Raw genomic sequence first — 13,927 nt, 5'->3', positions numbered from 1 at the left:
GCATGCAGTTGCTATAGAAATGTTAACTTAGTGGGAACACAATGAAGACAACTTCAAACTGTGATTCTCTACTGCAGTCTTAAACAAAGCAATTGTTTTTTATCCCTGCAACATCCTTCTTTAGCACACAGTGCCCAAAGGAGACAGATGGTGAAGGACGGCATCCTATTACTATATTATTGGAAGTCATAAATGTGACCCCTACACATTCTCCAGTCAAATGACTTTCACCTTTCCCTCCAACTTGTTTGATCCGACAATGGATTCATTCTGCAAGTCTCGACCGCTTCTTGCTGCTGCACATTTTACTGACCAGCAAACCATTAAAACAAGAGTTCATTTTGTGGAGTAAAGTATTCTGGGAATTGTAGTCCAAAACAGGAAAAATTTCCAAGTTCCCAATGAAATACCTTCTTGTGCAACTTTCCTCAAAATGTCTGTATGAATAAATTTCAGAAGCAACGTAATGCCTTTCAGTTTGCTTTCTTATGTGCCCAGGACATGATTTAATTTCTGCTTGTCTGCCTGTATACATGTTCAATGACATTTTTACCTAAGCCTCTGGGACAGGAAGAGTACAAGTGCCAATGCTGGCTTCAATGTTATTCATGCATATCAGGAGATCTGTGGCTACCATAAGTAGATTACTGCTAGAATGTTCTTTTTTTTTTTTTCAAAAATAAAACTATTCTTTGCAAGCCTCAAGGGCTAGAAATTTCTTGCATGTCTTTACATGAAAAGCCAAAGAAAGCACTGTGGTTCATGCTGACAATAATATCTAAAAGATAACAGACACTGCAGACAGGTCTGGGTTTTCAAAGGATCTGGGAGAGGAATGCAGCCTGATGGTTATGGGAGAGAACAGAACATGTTCTGCTATTTGACCATCCAGGAGAAACTTGAGAGAGATCTCAAACCTGTTATAGGAATTGCCTGGATAGGATTTTATTCATGAGGAAATGCATTATATTTGTTCTTCGCTAGGTACTGCTTCAGAAGTAAAGTGTTGGGGCTTAGGAAGCTGCCTCACACTGTTTCAGAGTCCGGTCTGGCCAACACTGAGTGACAGCATCTCTCTAAGGTTTTGGGATGGGTTTTTCCATAAACTTATCTGGATATGCTGGGGGCTGAAACCTGGGCCCTTCTGTGTTCAAATCATGTGCTTTATCCTAAGTCTATGCCACATTATACTGTTCAGTGCATAGATTAAAGAAAGAAGAGGAGGAGGAGGAAAAGTGGGTTGAATCCAGGTTTTTTCTTTGCATTGTGGGAAGCGTGAGTCACTCCCTTGCAATACACGGATGGTACCTGCATAAGCATATACCAAGAAACAATGGGTTTCCCTTTTCCCTTTGATATCTATTGTGCTCTGTTTCCTTTCCTTTCCTCTTATTTTACTTCTTGCTCCTCCTCGATGGGTTCCTTGTCCCCTGTGTTTTCCGAGAAGGAGAAATTAAATGTGACAGCCGCATCTGTTCTGTGAATTTCTCCGAGTGATATCAGATCGGCGGCTGCGGCAGCCCAGGCAGCATTCAAATAAATGCATCCTTTTTCCATGCAGGTGGTCCTGAAGCAAATAAAAAATGCTCCCGGCTCCCAGCTCAAGATCTCCAAGGAGGTTTATAAATATCAATTAGTTTGGTCTCAGTTCATGCCTTGAAGGGGATGGTGGGTGGGGTAACATAAATAAGCCTATAAGAAGGTTAGCATGACAGCCTTTTGCTGTCTGCAGAACATTATCTATGATTCTCACAAGCTGGCCAGGTGCAGAGATCACTTCCTATTTTAACAGAAATATTCCTGATCCTTTGTCTTAAAGATACATAGGCCTATATCCTAATGCTAGTCTCTAATTATAGTAGGCCTGTTAACTCACTAGGATTTACCTAAGTGTTGGCTTACTATTCAACAATTGGTTCAATGGGTCTGCGCTAGCTGGGAATAGTGATAGGATACTAGTTGGGGTGTTTTACCTCTAAGCAATCACAACTTACACTTTGGGAGCATTTTTCAATTCACAGTTGTCACTGGCAACCAGTGACAAAGACTGCGGCCATGGTTGCTTCAATAACTACAAACACTCTTGAACAGGGATGACATGGCTATAATAGTGCATACTCCCGACTAGACTTTTATAATGCGCTCTGTGTGAGTTTCCCTGGAAGACAGTCTGGAGGCTGCAGCGGATGCAGAACGCCACTGCACATGCATCCATAGCGGCACCATAAGATGGACATATTACACCTGTTTTGAATTCTGTGCATCAGCCATTATTCAGTCCCAAGTGAAGGTGTTTGGACTAGCATAAAAAGGTAAAGGTTCCCCTTGACAATTTGTCCAATCGTGTCCGACTCTAGACGGCGGTGCTCATCTCCGTTTCCAACCCATAGAGCTAGCGTTTTGTCCGCAGACAATCCTCCGTGGTTACGTGAACAGCATTAGACACGGAATGCAATTTACCTTCCCACCGAGGTGATACCTATTTATCTACTTGCATTTTTGCATGCTTTCGAACCGCTAGGTTGGCAGGAGCTGAGACAAGCGACAGGGGCTCACTCCATTGCATGGATTCGATCTTACAACTGCAGGTCTTCTGACCTTGCAGCATAGAGGCTTGAGGCTTCAGCAGTTTAAGCCTCAGCATACAAAGCTCTAAAAAGCTCAGGGCTCAGGTGTCATGTCCTGTTTCTCTGATACCTATATCAACCACTCTTTGCTTTGTCACTTGACTGTTGAGGTAATGGCCTCTTTAAGTCACAACAGGAATAAACATGCTTTCTTTAATAATATTCACTCCACTTCTCTTTCACTGTTACTAACTTTAGTTGCTCCTATGTGTGCATATATTTGCCTCTTCACTCAGGCCCTTTTAATACTATGGGGAAACATCGCTATACGGAACAGAAAATGCCATAGAAACGCATTAAACATAGTTTAATGCGTTCCTATGGCTCTTAAACTCACCGTTCTGTGAAGTTTCTCCATAGCGCCGCCATTTTCGTGCCCTTGGTAAGCAAGGGCAGGGTGCGAAAATGGTGCGGGCGGCCATTTTCTTCACCCCGTGGCCATTTTGGAACCGCCAATCAGCTGTTCCCAAAATGGCCACCGGGTGCAGAAATGATCGCAATGCGATGTTTAGCCTATCTAAACATCGCAATGCGACCGCATTAGCGACCCCAAAAAACGGGTCGCTATGCGGATTCTTCGTTAAACAGTGCGAGGCACCACTGTATTCACTCCACTTATCTTTCACTGTTACTAACTTTAGCTGCTCCTATGTGTGCATATATTTGCCTCTTCACTCAGGCCCTTTTAACACTATCCACATAGCCTACTCTTGTGTATTTAACTGAGCACCATTCAGCTTGAATGGAACAAAAATGTTTTATTAAAAGAATGCTGTTCCTTCCTTGGCTTTTAAATTCATGCAGCACGATCCTCTCTATTAGTTCTTCTCAGCTCCTCAATCTCTCTCTGTCCACGTGTTCACTCAGATCCCAGACTCCAAACCACCCGCTCCCTGGTCACTCCACATAGACTGCTCCTGTATCAGATTCAAGACTAATTTATCTCCCACACACATTCCTCAACCTTATCTAGTATCTTACTAATAATAAAACCATTCTTACTAATATTCTTCACTCACCCTTCCTGTCACATACTTACCAAATCATATAAACAGTACATTTAAATGTGACCAGGCTTCATACCAGATACCTGAAGAACTACTTTATCCAGAACAGACTAACCCAGGATTTAAGATTAGCCAAAGGGTTGTGCTTATAGTATCCTGAAGTGGCCTGATTCAATTGCCCTCTCCAAGATATCATCCAGATGTCAATTTAAAATGAATTAGCTTATCCAAGCTTTCTACATACGTATAACACAAGTGTTGCATTTGTTTTCCTGAACCTATGTATTGTTGGGTTTATTGTATTTTTTAAATATGTATTTGTAATTTTAGATTTCTAATTCCATGTGTTTATGGAGGATGCTAGCCATCCTGGCCCCTTGGGAGGGAGATGGGGTAGAAGTCAAATCATGAATAAAATAATTAATTTATGGAGTTGAGAAAGGTATCCGTTGTTGCTGTTTGTTCATTACTTCCACTGCAGCTGGTCCTATTTGATACTTATTGTTGTTGTCAGCAGCAATATTAACAGTGGTTAGTAGAGCAGCAATAACAGCTATGGCAAAAGAAATAGTAGCAATAGCAGTTGATGTAAAGCACAGTGTTTATTAGGCTGTGTAAGCTCCTGTACTCTCTCCAAAAGTGATACAGTATATGGGTTGAAATGATATTTTAAACTTGAACTATAGAATGTCACTATAAACATGCAGGCCATTTCCACTCCCAGATCCCAGTATTCATGGGAGACACCACCTTGTGACTATCTTAAAATCACAAACTAGGAAGTAAAATTTATTAAATTGGGTTGGATTTACTCCTTGGTAAACATCTGTAAAAATGTGCTGTATGCTGTGTTATCATATCTCTTCTGACAGCAAGGTAAACAAGAACAGGGGTTCAGCTGGATTTTGTACTTCAGATACAGTGGCCTGAATCCAGCTTCCTTTCACCAAGGGTGCAGTGGTCCATTTTACATGCAGTTGCCTTTTCCTCATCATTTGCATGAAGAGGTATGATTCATTGCCACCTTAGACAAGTGAAAAAGCTTGCTGCTTTGCACAAGGAGATCTTCAATTCACGCTCCATAATTTTCAATAGAATTCTGTCTAGTTTGTTGTCTTGACCATGGAATTGTTTATACAGTATTTTCTTGAGGGTAGAATCATCATTCTAGTGACTCAGTGTCCAGTGAGGATATGCTGCATTATTTTTTATTTATAATTTCTGTATCCTTTGAAAAATATGGATGAAGGGGGTGAAGGTGGTAGTCGTCCATCTTGAACTTAAACATGAAACATGGAATTATATCCTGAAGTATGCATAATAAATTTCAATTTGAAAAAAATAATGTTCAGTGGACTTAAAACACTGGAAACGAAATGTCTGTCAATGATATGTTATTGTCCCAGTTATATTGTCTCCCGAAGACCCATATGGTGGTTTAGATCATTCAAGCCCTTGAATAACAGCAGTAGCCAACAGCTTCCATCACTCAGTGCTTCTGTCAAAGAGCAGAAGCATGACAATTGTGATAAAAGAATGTAAACACTGAAAAGAACTAGGTATAGGCAATCAGTCAACTTGCAAGCCACAGGGCAGCAGCAGGATGAAATATCCTCAGTCACACAAACCAGACATAAATCAAGGTTCCAGAACTTCAGAGCCAATCTTAGTAGCCATCACAAACCCCTAGAACTGATGCTTGGAATGAGTCACTACTTCCTGTTTTAATTGCTCCACACTGCAACCTGGACATACGTCCTGGATCTTCACATCACTCAGTAGCTTCAAAGACAAGGCAACTGCAGCTTCTCTTACTGGTCCTGCTGTCTTCTATCTGTCTGTTACTTAGTACGACTGGAGTTCTACTGATTTACAGCAAACGGGAGATATGCAACATAGGTTAAACCATGGTTCCTTCATATTTTATTGAATTGAGGTATGCAAATATAGTAGCTATCCCTGGGCTAGCAGTCCTTTTTTTTCTGTACAACCATTATAACATTATTGGTGGATCCTAGGTTCTTTTAAAGAAAATAGCTGGTACACAACATTCATTGAAGACAGCAATCCTGTTGCCCAGTTCAGTATAAAAATTCCCCTATAATAAATAATTTTTGAAAAGGGAGAATTTGAGCATCTCCTCCCACTAACGTTATGGGAGTGATATGACAAACTGTTCATTTTGATCCTTTATCTTAGGATCAGACTAGTCAGTACGCTTATAGTAATGTTTGCAGAGATTGTCTTGGATCTGATGGATCAGCAGTATGTCTGGAGGAAGAAGAATGAAGCATACACTGAAAAGAACACTCTATCTGCAATTAAGCATGGTGATGGCTTGATGATGCTCTGGGGCTGCTTTGCATCTTCTGGCACTGGAACCCTGCAGGATGTGGAAGACAAGATGAATTGTTGTTGTAGGTTTTTCAGGCTGTTCGGCTGTGTTCTGAAGGTTTTTCTTCCTAAAGTTAGGAAGAAAACATTAGGAAGAAAAACCTTCAGAACATGGCCAAACAGCCCGAAAGACTTACAACAACCATCAGATCCTGGCAGTGAAAGCCTTCGAGAATACACAAGATGGATTCATTGAAGTATCAGGAAATCCTAGAAGAAAATGTCATGCTGTCTATGAGGAAGCTGAAGCTTGGGCATCATTGGATCTATCAATAGGACAATGATCCCAAGCATACCACAAACTCCACCAAGGCTTGGTTCAGAAGAAGTCCTGGAAGATTCTACAGTGGCCATCAAAGTCACCTCACTTGAACCCCACAAAAAATTTGGTGGGATTTGAAGAAGGCAGTTGCAGCATGCAAAACCAAGAATATTACTGAACTGGAGGCCATTGGTCATGAGGAAAGGGATAAGACTCCTCAGGACCACTGGTGTCTGGTTCTGCATCTCATTTGCAGCAAGTCATAACAGCAAAAGAGTGCTCTACTAAGTACTAAAGATGCTTTGCCATGAAGAGGTTGACTAATTTTAAGACAACAGAATTCATTAAAAGTTGCATTTTCAGTTGAATTTGGGGGAACCACCTGAAGCATTCATTGTGTTGAGCTACTTCAATTGCTTTTGTTTGATTTGTTTGATATAAACAGCTGAAAGTTTGTAAATTTGAACAATAAACTGATTTGCAACGGGGGTTGAACATTTTTTGATTATAACTCTATGTACAGCCAACTTTCTCTATATTTATATTTCACTAACTGATACAATAAGAGCAGAGCATTTCACTAATGAAGAAATTAATAAGAAAACCAGACATCAAAGGATAGCAGCATTTGGCATCAATGCTGGGACCATCTAGGCTGGATAATGCTTATTGTCCTTGAATTTCTCACACCCGAATATCTGGGGTAAATAATTCATACTTTCATCATACAAATCGAGTTCCTGCCAGTTTCTAACAGCTGATTCTTCCCCCTCTAGTAACCTCTAGCATCTATTCAGTGTCTAGTAGCAGCTTAAGCACTGCGTACATAGGGGAATATTGGTACATACCATACTATATCTCCTTACCATAACAAAATTTTCTGTATGAAGCTGGCATCTATATGCATCCTTCAGACTGTGTTTTTTTATTTTTTATTTTTGTGATTGGTCCCTCAAAGGTAAACAAGGGTTTAATTTTAAATTCTGCTTTGCAAGCACGTCTTTGAAGAAAATCTGCTTCAGGAGGAAAAGCAACAATTCTGGGGAACACACGTACCATTTATCAGTTAGTTTAACTCTTCGTCAAGTAGCTGTGGCCAGCACTTTCCATCCTTACCACCCTTAATGCTTTCTCACTAGCCTCTCATGGCTAGCTAAATGTACTTGAAGGTCTCTTTGGACTGTCCCTTCCATGTACAAGTCCTTTCCATGTGTGTATTGTTGGTACACATAGTGGATGATTTGACACTGTTCACATGATGACAGCTTGTGGTCTGAACCGATGGGGAAAACCTCATCCCAAAATCCAGGGATGTGATATCACTTTGTTCCAGTTCTGAAGTTTCCATGTTGTTTGATGGTCATACTTTCATTTTATTTGTTCCAGTGCTAATAATCTGCCTAATTAGGCGTACTTGCAGGTTCCTGGGTGTTATTCCAATAGGCAAAACATAAGAAATCCTATTCAGGTTCTAAGGAGGCTAGTGTGCTCCTTACATGAGGAAAGAATCATAGTACACAGCTTTCTCTGACACCATTTTAAAGACTCGAAAGCCACATGTCTGAAAAGCAGACATGATTGGTATGTGTACTCCGTGTGCAATACAAGGGAATACTGGGATTCTAGCCTGTGTTCAGAGCCTCTGTGGATAGCATCAGTCTCTCCTCTTCAGAGACATTGCTTTGATGTGGAAGACATCTTTATTAAAGACCAAAAAGGGCTAAGATTGAAATAGGAAATAATCCAGCAGAAAATGCAAAAAGACTGCAAATGGCCAACATCTTGGGCTGACCATATATATCCTACTATTCTACATTTGTGTGGGGGATGAATATGCATTATCACACACTCAGGCAGTTCAAACAATCTCAAGCAGGTACAACTGATTGCAATCTGTATTTGTTTGGATGCTCGTGCACATTTTTCTTGGTATGAAATATATACACTTTAATAAAGATGTCTTTATTTTAAAATTGACATGTACACACACCCAGTAGCAGTATGTTTCCAGCATTCCCTCTCTAGAGTGCTTTGTCTCTCTCCTTTGCTGAAATTTCTTTCCAGACCTCTTCGAAGAAAAGAACTTTGGGTCTAGTCAATTCATCTAGGGGAGAGTTTCACTGGGAGGCAGAGGGAACTACAATAGTATACCAACAAAGAGTCTTATGGTACCTTAAAGACGAACAGGTTTTATTTGGCATAAACTTTGTGGACTGCAGCCTTTTCATCTGAAGAAGCGGTCTCCAGAATTCCTGCAAAAATGCTTTAAGGTCATCTCATAGTGTGTTTGCAGATGGAAGGCTCCAAATGTTACCAGTTAAAGGTCATTCTGTGTAGTTATTCTGTCTTTCTCTCTGTAACAGAAATGTCCGGTAAGAAAAAAATATAGAAGAATTGGTGGGAAAACACCAGAGGGGAACAAGGAGAGGATGACGTTATCTGGACTCATGAACGAAGCCTCAAGTGGAAGGACCCCAAGTTCTTGAATCTGGCAATCGGAAATGAGATATAAAGAAACTTCAGGTGCAAAGGATACTTACTATTAAAGTTGAATGTTTTCACTCCAAAAAAACCTGTTTACAACAATCCTGATCCAAATGTCTTGTGAATTAAAGGCCAGGGATATAAACATAGAAAGACTGGGAATCAAGAATGTGACAAAGGTTGAAGTTTGCTTTTCACTTCTGAAAGTATGTGAGCTTAAGCAAAGTACACATGCCTTTAAAGAGCTTAAAGTATAGAACAACTGGGAAACCTTTATAAACTCTGAGCATCCCATCCTTAGCACAGCAAACAGTAACCTAGAAACATATGTGGTGAGCAATAACAGTCATAAATCTTATGAGATTATGTGTTCCTAATGTGAGATTTCAGACTGATCCATTCTGTCCCCTGTGCCAAACTTCAGCAGGGTTCAATCAAGTTTGGCTTAATCTGAATTTATTTACTCCTGGGGAAGATGATGATTCACTGAATATGTCTGTAGTCCAGACTGCTGAACTAATTTATCAGGTATTTTGATGGACATGATTTTTGTTTTTCTTTGTGTATTTCTTTGTTTATTTATATCATCATCATCGGATGAGAGCTGGATTGCACAGAGCGGGAGCTGCACATTCTGCTATGAATTAAATATTCCAAGGAACAATTCCATCTGTTAGCAACAGTAAACACCTGGCACATAGGCATTCAGCTGTAGCTGAACTTGAGAAGAGTAAACTCAGGGAAAAGGCATTTCTGAAGACTGGTGTCCAGTGGCTTCAGCAGGAAGGGAGCCAAAGCTGGAGCCTCAGACCCTCCACTGTTCTCCTGGATACTGCTTTGGGGGGGGGGGCAATGTCATGCAGTTCACCCCTTGCACTAGCCCTGCACCCACTGGTCTTCTGCTGCTCTGATTGCTCCTTCATCATCCAAATGGAGAGAACACGAGAGGTGGTTGTAATGTTGAAAGCACTGATGAAGTGATGCAGCGATAAACGTTTTATGAAAGAATACAGAAAAATTAAAAGGAAAAACAGTGATGCCCCTGCTATCCAAAATATACATAGGCACAAATTAAAATGACAGCAGCATCCACATCCACAAAACCACATTTAACTGAATCTATTTAGGTATTTTAAAAAGCCCTTGCCAGTTAGCTGGAAAAAAAAAACTCACTTTGTAGTCCATATAAATCAATTTCACCCATATGTCATGTGCCCAGGAAATGATAAATCAATTTAACCGTGATTCTTATTGCCAGTGGGACCACATCCTCAATGGGCTATCCAGCTAGCTGCCTCCTTTTAACATCATAAACAACAGAATACTGAGGCAGTTGACATTAATAATATTTTCTAAGAAAAAATGTTTTGAAAAGGTGCCAAAAGCACCAGATCCATAACTATGATGTGTTCAGCAACAATTAATATTACTGTACATCCCTGGAATGTAAAAAACAGATCTTGATGGTGAATCCGTCCCTCTGGACTTTGCAAGAGGGCTTTGCTCTCTTCCTCCCAACACCATTGTTTGGTCATTTCCAGCTTTTGTTTGGATTTTTCCCCAGTCTAAATGTTCGAAAAGCCTTGTCCTCAAGCCCATTGCAGGCAGAAATATTTTTCAGCCAAAATATGCTAGTAATTTTGGTTGCACCCTTTTGTCTTTGTCTCTGCCCACTCCCAAGAACTGTTAAGAAACTGAATTTAAGGGTTGTTGTGGGGGTTTTCGGGCTCTTTGGCCGTGTTCTGAAGGTTGTTCTTCCTAACGTTTCGCCAGTCTCTGTGGCCGGCATCTTCAGAGGACAGCACTCTGTCGGCTAAACTGAATTTAGCTTTCCAACTGAAAGATGTTCCATACCCTTGCAAAATTTTGTTCTGGACCAAGTATCTGTCAAAAGAGCCAGCTCGTCAATATCCACTCTATTATTGCCAGGTCACTAGTATTCCTTTCACTGAGACTTCGGAACCTGAGACGAGGCTTTTTGTCACAGACAGAGATCCTTATTAAATATCATGGAGTCCAGGCAAGCAAAAGAGGAGGGTGTTTCTCTTCCAGACGTTTGTGGAAACTGAGCCCAGAATCTAGATAGAGCCAGCCATTCAGGTAATATGGCAACCATGAGTGGAGTGGAAGGAAAGCCAGGTATTTTGGCAGCCAGCATAGGCATCCTTCAGTCTCGAGAGACTATGGTAACATGCTCTGAATCAAGGAGTGTCCTCTCCAGAGCATGAAGCCCGGGTAAGGTAATATGGAGGATAGGTTGTTACCCAAGCAGCAGATCCCCCCTCTCCACATTGCTGAAATGGTCCAATGGAAAGGCAAGAGCCAATACAACTGGTTCCAGCAATGTCGCAGGAGTTGGCAGAACGACACATGCTGCCTTCAGGACTCCAGCTCCGGATTTTGCCTCGAGGTTAACTCCTGAAGCCTTTTCCATGAGTCGATATAGCCACAAGGCAGTGGAGGTTTGAAATCGGAGTTTTCCTTCTCCTAGATGGGCTGCCTTCCATGGCTGACGAGCCCCACCTACCTGGCCTGCTCTTTAATAGTGCAGAAGTATGATCTGACACTTAAAACTTTCCTGCCTCCCAGGCTTATGCAAATCTAATTGGCTTTCCTATTTACCATATTAAGGCCAGAGATAGAATTTGAGACTTTCCATGCAAACATACCTGGCCTTCGCCCTCAGCCCAGCTTCCTAGGGAAAAGGGTCCAGAGTCCTGGGACACGCTCTTTTAAAGCAGAAAGTCCCACCCCTAGGCTCCACCCCCAGGCCATGTGGTGAGAAGACAAAAAGAAAGCCCAGGGAAAAAAAACTCAGCAAGGCATCCATGCAAACATCTGCTTGGCAGCCAAGCAGATGGCAAAATGCACTGTGGTGCAAGCTGGAAAGCAGTGGAGATTAGTGCCCAGGCTTTAAAACCATGTCACGTACAAGAATCATGCTTTCTTCCTCTGCCATGCTGCTTGTCTTGAGATTTCTCTCACCCCCTGAAGAACCAAAGAAACACAGCAATTTCCTGAGACTTAATCCGGTGTCATGAGAGCTGACAATCCTAACTAAGAAGGCGGAGAATGGGTCTCCTTGTGTGCCACTTGCACCATGAATGAAAAGTCCTGCCTCTTATGCCATCTCCCTTGTCACCTGCTTGGCCTGGACCTTTCCTCCAACAGCAGGAAAAATGGCTGCATTTATACAATGCTGTGCGTTCTATGTGCAAAAACGCTTTGCAAGACAGCCTGAGTGGCTAGAAGAAACAGCACATGTATTGAAGGACAAGAGTGTTCAAGATATTCAAAATACCTGGCATCTCTGAAACACTTATTTATTCATGTATTTATTTAAAATAGTTTTACTCCACTAAAAAGACCCAAGGTGGCTTACAACATTGAGAGAGAATATTTAAAATTTAGAAAAATGAGTATGCAATGGTGATTAACAGCATCAAAAGACAATACAGTGTTTAAAACTAAGAACAATGAACAATGAGCATAAAAAGGCATCTGACATTATTAAAAGGCACTATTAAGGCTAGAACAAATATATATAAATATTAAAAAGAGAGGGGGGAAAAGTCACCCTGAGAAAGGGAAAACCCAAAAATGGAAAACACAATTACAATCCATCTAAAAATGACATACAGGTAGCGAGATTACTGAGGGAAGGCTTGCCTGAAGAGAAAGCAAAGATGGGGCCAGCCTGGTCTCGTATGGGAGAGAGTTCCATCCTTTCCCATTTTTCTAAGTTTCTATTATGAGTGATAGCAATAGTCATAGCATTTATTTTTTTATGGGTGACTTTTCCCCCACCCTATCATTATGGGAAAAACAAGTTGTGCTCATCTTTGCTACAGATTCTATGGGACTGTATTGGCACATTAGTGCATTAAAAAAATCTTGCCTGACCTTCCGTCACTTTTAAGGGTAAGTGGCTTCCAGTGGATAGTGGATAGCATTCCTCTGGAGTCATGATGATTGTGCAGCAATAGTGAATTCCACCTAAAGAGCTAGAGTTACTTTTTATTGTAGCATCTTGTTGGTTCTATGTTTATTTCAGTCCTCTTGGTGTCCTTGGCAGAAAGATGGTTTACATATTTCAAACAACTTAAAACACACAGACACTAATTGTAACTGCTTGGTAGGATGGGTGTGCAGTTTAGGTCTGAAACATGTATCATTAGAGGACAAATGCTTATTATTGAAGAAGAAAATACTGAAGAATACATGGCCCCTGTTCAAAAATTCTAAAATGATATATGCAAAATATCTCCAGGGATACAGTCTGGTGCAGGAAGTAACCTCTGAAACGGTACAAGTCTGTTGGCATGAAAGCATCATCCAACTGCCCTGTTTCCCTGAAAATAAGACCTAACCCGAAAATAAGCCCTAGTATGATTTTTCAGGATGCTCATAATATAAGCCCTACCCCAACTATAAGCCCCAGTTAAGTGAAACCCTGCCCTCCATCATTGTGCAGGGCATCCTCCCTCCTTAATAGCATTTCAGCTTTGACGGACCACGTCTGGTAATTTCTCTCGTTTAATCCTGTCAGGGGAAAACCTCCCATGCTAGTTCCCGCAAACGCCTGCATGCTGGTGGCTCTGCTTTCAGTTCTCCGTTTTCTATCTCCTCCTGGGCTCTCAATATCAGAACTCCCACCTTCCAGGACCTCCAACTCTTCCTCCATCCGCTATAGTGGCACCCACTGGTACTCACCAACATTCTTTGCCCAGGCCGGTCTTCACAGGGCACGTCGCTGGGCCCATACCCCCTTGTTAGTGCGTGAACATGCGGAAATTTAGCAGAGTAACTTCAAGGTCCTTGTGGCAAAATGACTCACACAAACACGATCAGCTTCTTCCACCACCAGATGTGTATTTACAGGATATTTACAAGTATACAGAGTGACAGCATGACACCATGAATTCATCAGAATAGCAGGAATACAGTGGTGCTTTACTTAATGATTACCTCGTTAAACGACAAATCCGCTTGACGATTAGGTTTTTGCAATTGCTTTTGCGATCCCAAAACGATGTTCCTATGGGAAAAAACGCTTTACGATGATCAGTTCCCTGCTTTGGGAATCTATTTTTCGCGATCAGAAAACAGCTGATTGTCGGGTTTCAAAATGGCCGCCCGCTGTGCAAAATGGC

General features: G+C 41.3%; 1 long non-coding RNA gene across 1 annotated transcript; it reads right to left on the bottom strand.

Annotated features, from left to right (window-relative positions):
* Window positions 1–3,958: 3,958 nt before the first annotated feature.
* On the bottom strand, window positions 3,959–13,447 carry LOC140706974 (uncharacterized). Its single transcript, XR_012086958.2, has 2 exons — window positions 8,463–13,447; window positions 3,959–6,017 (listed from the first exon to the last, which is right to left on the bottom strand). It is a non-coding gene; the product is annotated as an uncharacterized LOC140706974 (long non-coding RNA).
* Window positions 13,448–13,927: the final 480 nt, after the last annotated feature.

Source organism: Pogona vitticeps, chromosome 4 (genome assembly GCF_051106095.1).
Source record: "Pogona vitticeps strain Pit_001003342236 chromosome 4, PviZW2.1, whole genome shotgun sequence".
Classification (NCBI taxonomy): domain Eukaryota; kingdom Metazoa; phylum Chordata; class Lepidosauria; order Squamata; family Agamidae; genus Pogona; species Pogona vitticeps.
This window is presented reverse-complemented; position numbering and strand designations above follow the sequence as displayed.